Source organism: Oryzias latipes, chromosome 20 (genome assembly GCF_002234675.1).
Source record: "Oryzias latipes chromosome 20, ASM223467v1".
In the NCBI taxonomy this organism is placed as follows: domain Eukaryota; kingdom Metazoa; phylum Chordata; class Actinopteri; order Beloniformes; family Adrianichthyidae; genus Oryzias; species Oryzias latipes.
The window spans coordinates 9,071,001-9,078,384 of NC_019878.2; the positions used below are offsets into that span (position 1 = coordinate 9,071,001).

The window sequence follows — 7,384 nt, forward strand, 5'->3', positions numbered from 1 at the left end:
GCGTGGCGTCCTCCGCGTGCCGCGCCGAGTCTGACTGACTGACTCAGAGAGAAAGTTCCCGGGAGAAGAGCGAGGAGCTCCACGACTGGACAGCTGACAACTGACTCTGCGTGTTCCAGCAGGCACGAGGAATGCGCCCCACGCCAGCCAGCCAGCCAGCGCGGGCTCCGGATCCACCACGCACGCACACAGTGACACACACTCCCGAACCGGCAGAGCTGGGGTCGGTTCGGGTGCTTACGGATTTATGGGTCAAGAAAAACTTTCAACTGTTGAACAGTATTTCTGCAAATCATCCTGATACCTTTCTTTTTGCTGTTTTGCATCATATGTTGCAACAAGTGAAATACTTTTCACTATATCCTGTAATATATTTCTTTCATAGTTATTACATGTTGTAAAATTGTTTACTGCATTTTTACTATTTGTTGTAACATTTGTATTATATAGCTATAAAGTGTTATAACATGTGCACTAATATTTATATTAAGGTATTATATATTTATAATAATGTTTATACTATGGTCCAGGTGAATACCTGATTCTGATTGGCTGCTGGGTGTGGATTAAAAAGTGAGAACAATGAACCATGAACAAAAGAAGTTCCGGTCACCTTACCTAGGTGTTCTATATCACCACGCTGGCTTCTTAAAAACAAACTTTTGTTTCATCATGTGGACAAAAACAAGCGGTAAGAGGTGAACTTTCTCTCTGAACTGATGCTTTTTTAACCTATAGTGAAAACCAGCATTTATATGGCTATCTCTTGTCGCTGCAGTTGAGGTTGGTGCCGGCTCAGCTGTGTGCATTACGAAGTGTGCATTATCACTTTTTAACACACGCCACAGAAGCCTGAACCGTCCAACGCGAAGCGCATTAAAAAGTTCTAATGCATACTATGAAGGCGAGAGAGAAAGTTCACCTCTCACCGCTTGTTTTTGTCCAGATGATGAAGCTAAATGTTGTTTTAAAGAAGCCGGTGCAGTGATACAAAAAATTTAAGCTAGGTGACCGGAACTTCTTTTTGGGGCGTGCGGTTATCACTGTGCGCTATCACTTTTGAATGCACACCCAGCAGCCAATCAGAATCGAGTATTCACCTGGACCATGGCATAACAGAAATGAATGCACTTGATTTACGTCTGATGGTTCAGGCTTCCACGGCGTGCGTTAAGTAAGGGTTAATGGCAGACTACTATCCTAAATTAACATACGCCTTGGAGGAACCATCCAACACTTACTTTTGATAATGCACACTTCAAAGGCCATTAACCCACTCATACCACGGTCACTTGAAAAAGAAATAAAGATTCAATTAGTTAGTTTAGCACTTTATTCTTGTAATTTTTTTCAGTTTGGATCGCTTTTTTTCTCGTGTGCTGTGATGTATCTGTTACAAATATATTATATGGTGTAAGATGTTCTTGCTCATTTCCTATATACTGTAACATGTTTATTACACACCTATAAATAACACATGCATTAATTATTAGTATTTTTTTATAATATTTTTTCTTACAAGTGTATGATGTGTTGTAACACATTTACTACTTGTTCATGGTATGTTATAATATATTTATTGCATGTGCATAGCATGTGATACATTTACTACATACCCTTTTTTGCAGAAATATATTTTTACACCGGTATTACATGTTGTAAAATAGTTAACGCTTATTTACTATACATTGTAACACAATTAAATACTTATAAAGTAGACAAATTTGCACGTTGTTGGGGTAGCCCAATGAGGTGTTGGTCATCATAAATGAACGGGGAACACGAATAGCATCAGATTATAAACTCTGGATTCCAGAAAACACTGGTTAGTTTGGATTTCCAGCTGGTCTGATTGCTTTCATTACTGCATCACACCGTTCTAGCTGTTGAATATTACCATGCAAACAAATTTCACAAACTTATATGTTTATCTCTAAAAATGCTGATCACAAGTTGTAACCTTCAAACTTTGTGTTTGTTTTGTTCAATTCTTTTATCTGACCTGTTTTGGGACAGTGTAACAGGAGGTCGTGGATGTTTAGCATTAATTTGAAATGAAACTTGACTCTTCTGACATTCCAGTTGAAAAGAATCCTGTTTTCAATTGCAATCCATTAACAGATGGGTTTTTCTTCTGTTTAACAATAGATCTTAGAGTATAGAGGAGAAAATATTACAGATTGAAAATCATCACTGGAACAGTTTGATTTTCATTAAATATTTGTCAACTATCAGCAAACGCATGTCTCAAACCAATTTGTGGATGTAACAAAGGACTTCAGAGCTCCTGCCAGATCTATTTGTTTGGGGCTCCTTATTGTTTTTTTGTTTGTTTTAACGGTCATTCCTAGAAATTTCCCAAAAGTCAAGTCCACTCTCAAGACAATATTTCGTTCATATTTCAAAATTATTATTATTATTGTTATTTAGGTTCCTATTCAAAGCAGATGAGTACTCTCTTTGTTCCCACTGATTTAAAAAAAAAAAACCTGAAATATAAAAAGGGATTTTTACATGTTTATTACAAATTAATTGTGTTTTTATTAATTTTTTCACTCATTCATCCAGTGATGGAGCAGGCGGGTATTATGGCATTGCATGACCCACTTACACCCAGAGTTGCACAATCATTTCATAAAAACATTTTTTAAGTGAAGATTTCCCATATCTAATTCATATTTTTAACTTATTTGAAGACTAAACACTATTTCTGTAGCCTCTTTGAATAAACTCCATCATTTGCTCACAGAACATCTGTTAATGGGATGAATATTATCCCAATGAGTAGTGGACCTGTAGTTGAAGAAGAGGAACATCTCTGAGGATGAAGATAACATGTGACCCAATTTGCTGACAAATGCCGCAGCCTCTCTGTGGGGCGTCTCGCTGCAGCTGTGACTCTGCATGAGACGTTGTTCACCAACAGGACAAACGTAGACACAAGCGCAAGAAGCAAGTTTTTTTTTTCCGCTATCATGCTGAGGGCCTAAGGCGGCCCCAGTGTTTAATCATGCTCTAACTTTAGCTCCTAAAGCCTCTTCATTTGGGCCAGACTGCTGGGTTTGGACTGAACTGTAAGCTTCAGCAGTAAACATGTGTCTCAATCCAAAGAACATGAAAGTTCTGAATGAGAGGCTGCATTTGACCTGTGCTCCTACTTCTGCAATGCTAACACCACCTAGTGGCCACTTTGGGAAGAGATGTGGCAAGATTCTTACTTATGTTTATCGTTGGCAAACAAAAAGTAGCTTTTCTCACTGATTATTTCCTCCTCTGTTTATCTCAATGATCAATTACTCTTTTTTTCCCATTTACAAGCAGCTTTGCAGCTTTATCAGAGAGTCCAGAGGCTTTGTTTGGGGTAAGTTCAATGCACGCCAGGAATGCAGGAAAGCAGTGGGTGAAAGTTTAAGAGCGGTGTGCGACTGTCTTCGACACTGAACATATCTGCATCTCGCTGCGCTGTGCCTTAAAGCCACACATCGTCTGGAGGCGTGGCAGAGGTCCAACTCCTGGGGTTTGGCGTTTTATGAGAAGATTTTTTTGTCACCAAGAATTAGGTTTGTTTTTTTTACCTAAATTTCACACGCTCTTTGACCTACAGCAACTCTTGGACTGTGACTGTCACACATGGGTGTTGCACCAGTAACACTTGTGCTATCCTAGGCACTTTAACACTGGAAGTGGGGTCATCTAGACCCCACAAGACAGAGCGCTGAACCTTTTTTCTTTTTAGGATTTGTGATCTTCACTGGTGTCCATGGATTACATGAAATCCTCTCCACCTTTGTCATGGTAGGGGATAACATGTCAATGTAAGGATCGGGTCATCTGGACCCCGTAGGATAGCACAAGGGATAAGGAGGACATTACTGAAGTAAAGTGTTGAAAAATGACGAAAAAGCGGCCTTTGTCCTCCTCAGAATCTGTTGGAATTGCGTAAACGGTTGAAGAGTTTCCATAGAATAACAATACTAATATGAAATAATGATACCAAAGTATTAAAGTATCGATTACCAAACATCACCAAAAGTATTGTTTACTAATGAATAAACAAGTGAGTGGGTCACTTTTGGGTATTTTTGATTAATCAGTGAGTAACTCCTGTGTTTTGTGTCGAAACTCCCCTCGTTCACAGCGTATTGAACTGTTCCAGCAGTCACATGACTTGCGTTTGTTACCCTATTTAGGATGGTGGCAGGAGTTTGACACTCGGGTTTTGGCTTCTGAGAGCAATCGTGCAGCAAACGCACATGCATGTATTGAAATGCGCACAGAAGTATGGACGAAAAAGCAAAAGGGATCCCAAAGAACGAGGGGCCTTTTCTTTGGTGGAAAGACAATTGAGTGGGCATTTCCTTTATTGTGTAAAGTGGCAAAAAAACATCTAAATTTTTCCTACATCTGATCGACCGGAGAGGACGTTTCTTTTTTCTACGGCAGGACGAAATAGTTATCCAGAAAATGAAAATGTTAATATGCTGATGTTCATAAATACTAATTTGAGCAATAAAGACACTTTGTTGTTCTTTTTATTATTTATTTTTTACATTTCTGTTTATTCATGTTTATGTTAATAAATGAATTCTAAGTTTTGTACTTTGAAATTTGCACAATAAAGTTTTTATCTGGCCTGTCTTTGGTGGTATTTGCTTGTTTAGGATAACTAATAATATGCTTAAGAAAAAAATCTCCAATACAAAATTACCAATAATTGGTATCAAATGTTTTATGCAAAATGTAATCGTATCAAATCTTGAAAGTGTAGTATTTCCCATCACTAGTATGAAGTTAGATTTGTTTCAAAAGTATTCTCCGTCCGTAAAAAAAGTTTTGAACTTGTATTACAAAATTTGTGCGTCTGTAAAAATGTTTCTGTAGAAAAGAAATTGCCCGTCTGTAAAAAGATTTTGTGCTTGTTGTCTTTTTTTTTTCTTCCCTGACAAGTATTACATCTTTTTTATGACAATACTTTTGCAACAAATCTAGCTTGGTACACTGGAGCTACTGCTCTGGTATTAAAGGGTTAAAAACATGTTTTTTCCTGACTCCCACACTTCAGATTTCTGATCTGTGATTTTCCTCATCCATACATTTCCAGACTTGTCCTTAAAAAAAACAAAATAAAACAAACAAAAAGAAACACCACAAAGGACACACTATAGTCTGTGCACGTGTTGCTAACAGCTATAGGTATTGCTTCTGGCATGCTCCAACATGGTCCCACAGTCACAGCAGGTATGTCACAACCAAGCAACTCAAGAATCCTGCACATCTGTTAACTCCCATGTTACTATTGTCACTGTTTCACTGCCTCTTTACTGTAGTAACATGCAGGCTCTAAAATAACAGTTCAAGTCATAAACCTCCACATTAAAATGTAAACAATTGTTTGTTTGTTTTTGATAGGGGTGAATCTTTGACCTTAACTGAAATTCAGTAAAAAAATGTGATAATAATCAGAATTATTACAATTAATCTAAGTAGAAGGTAACTTATAATTTTTTTATACGTTGAGTGTGGTATTTTTACGTTTAAGGTAATTAAAATGAAACTATTTTTGTGACAAAAAAGACCTGACCCCGACGTGATTTGAACACGCAACCTTCTGATCTGGAGTCAGACGCGCTACCGTTGCGCCACGAGGTCCATGCAATACAGCTAGCTGACAAACTATATGTATGACAACCCCAGCAGGCTTGAACTTAACAGAAAGAGTGGTGTATTTCATTAAGATGTGGCGCGTTTGCATATTTCTTCAGCTCAGTCACGCCATAAAAACATCTTGAAATTCAAGGCGCAAGCTTATTAGCAATAGCAGCGGGGTATGTACAACCAATGAGTTATATCACTCAGTGATATAACTCATTGTGTACAACCTTTGCTTACGTCAGTACCATGGACAGCTGTCCACGTCGAGCCGGACAAAAAGGTCGCGGATCATGTGATGTGACGTGACTAAATATATTGTGTCCCACCCCCCACATATTTCAAAATAATTTATTTTCCCTTTTTTCCACTTGATTTAAATTAATCTCATTCAAATATACAATGTTAGGGAGAAATAATGCAATATGTTTAAACATGTTACCAATTTCTGCTCCTCCTCCCCCCCCCCCCAATTCATTCAATTCAAATTTATTTGTATAGTCCAAAATCACAACAACAGTCGTCTTGATGGGCTTTGTGCAGATGAATGTAGGGTAAAACATAAAATCAAAAGGATCATGAACACACATTTCAACAGAAAGATTCTAAACTGAACTAACTAAACTAAACTGGACATCCCTGCCCTTAGATCCTCCTTCGCGGTAAGGAAAAACTCCTAAAAAAACGGATTCCGGAAAACTTTAGAAACCTCAGGGGTGTCCACATGAAGGAAGGATCCTGCCCCAGGACAGACAGGCAATTTACCAGAACTCATAGAGAAGAATTAACTTATCTAACCCTACAACTACATATATATAGCACAAGGGTCTAGGGTCTAGATGACCCCACCCTTACTTTGACATGTTCTCCCTACCATGACAAAGGTGGATAAAGGTGGAAAGATTTCATGTAATCCATGGACACCAGTGAAGATCACAAATCATTGAAGAAAAAAGGTTCAGAGCACTGTCTAGTGGGTCTAGATGACCCAACTCCCAATGTTAAAGTGCCTAGGATAGCACAAGGGTTACAGTCCAACAGATGATATTCATTCAGATGGAGTCGGGGACAGGTGGGGGCCCCATACGAGCCAGAGGCAGGATCCACAGCCAGGTGTAGGAGCAGGAGCAGAGACGAGGTTCTTGGTCAGGTACAGGAGCACAGATGAGCCAACTGGAATCTGGAAGCACTCCCACTCCCCTTCTTTAGAGGGGAGTCTTGTCAGTGGTCTCTGGGTACGGTTGTGGATGGGTTGTAGTGCAGGCAGGATCTGGAGGTCCCTTGAAAATATTCGTGTGGTTGCAATGAGATCAAATCGACCCTTGAAGTGTGTGTGGTGCAAGAGTCAAGTCGAGTCATGTCGAAGATGGGTCAAGATGCAGGCAGGAAACATTTTAACAGTAAGGTAAATATTCACTGATTATTGGCTAGTCTGACAATAAGCCTGTCCTAAGAGGAATGTTTTCAGTCTAATATTGAATGTAGAAACTGAGTCAGCCTCTCTTACATGAGCTGGGAGCTTATTCCATAAAACAGGGGCTTGGTGACTAAACGATCTACCTCAAACTGTACTTTTAGTAATTCTAGGAAGCACAAGCAGTCCTGCACTTTGGGAGGGAAGTGTTCTGTTTGGTTGGTAAGGCACTATGAGGTCTTTAATATATGACGGGGCCGGTCCATGTAAGGCCTTATAGGTTAACAGGAGGATTTTGAACTTAATTCTAGAATCAACTGG

At 39.1% G+C, this 7,384-nt stretch overlaps 1 non-coding gene across 1 annotated transcript; it reads right to left on the bottom strand.

Moving 5' to 3' along the window:
- Positions 1-5,577: 5,577 nt before the first annotated feature.
- trnaw-cca lies at positions 5,578-5,649 on the bottom strand. Its single transcript has one exon. It is a non-coding gene; the product is annotated as a tRNA-Trp (tRNA).
- Between the last annotated feature and the right edge of the window lie 1,735 nt (positions 5,650-7,384).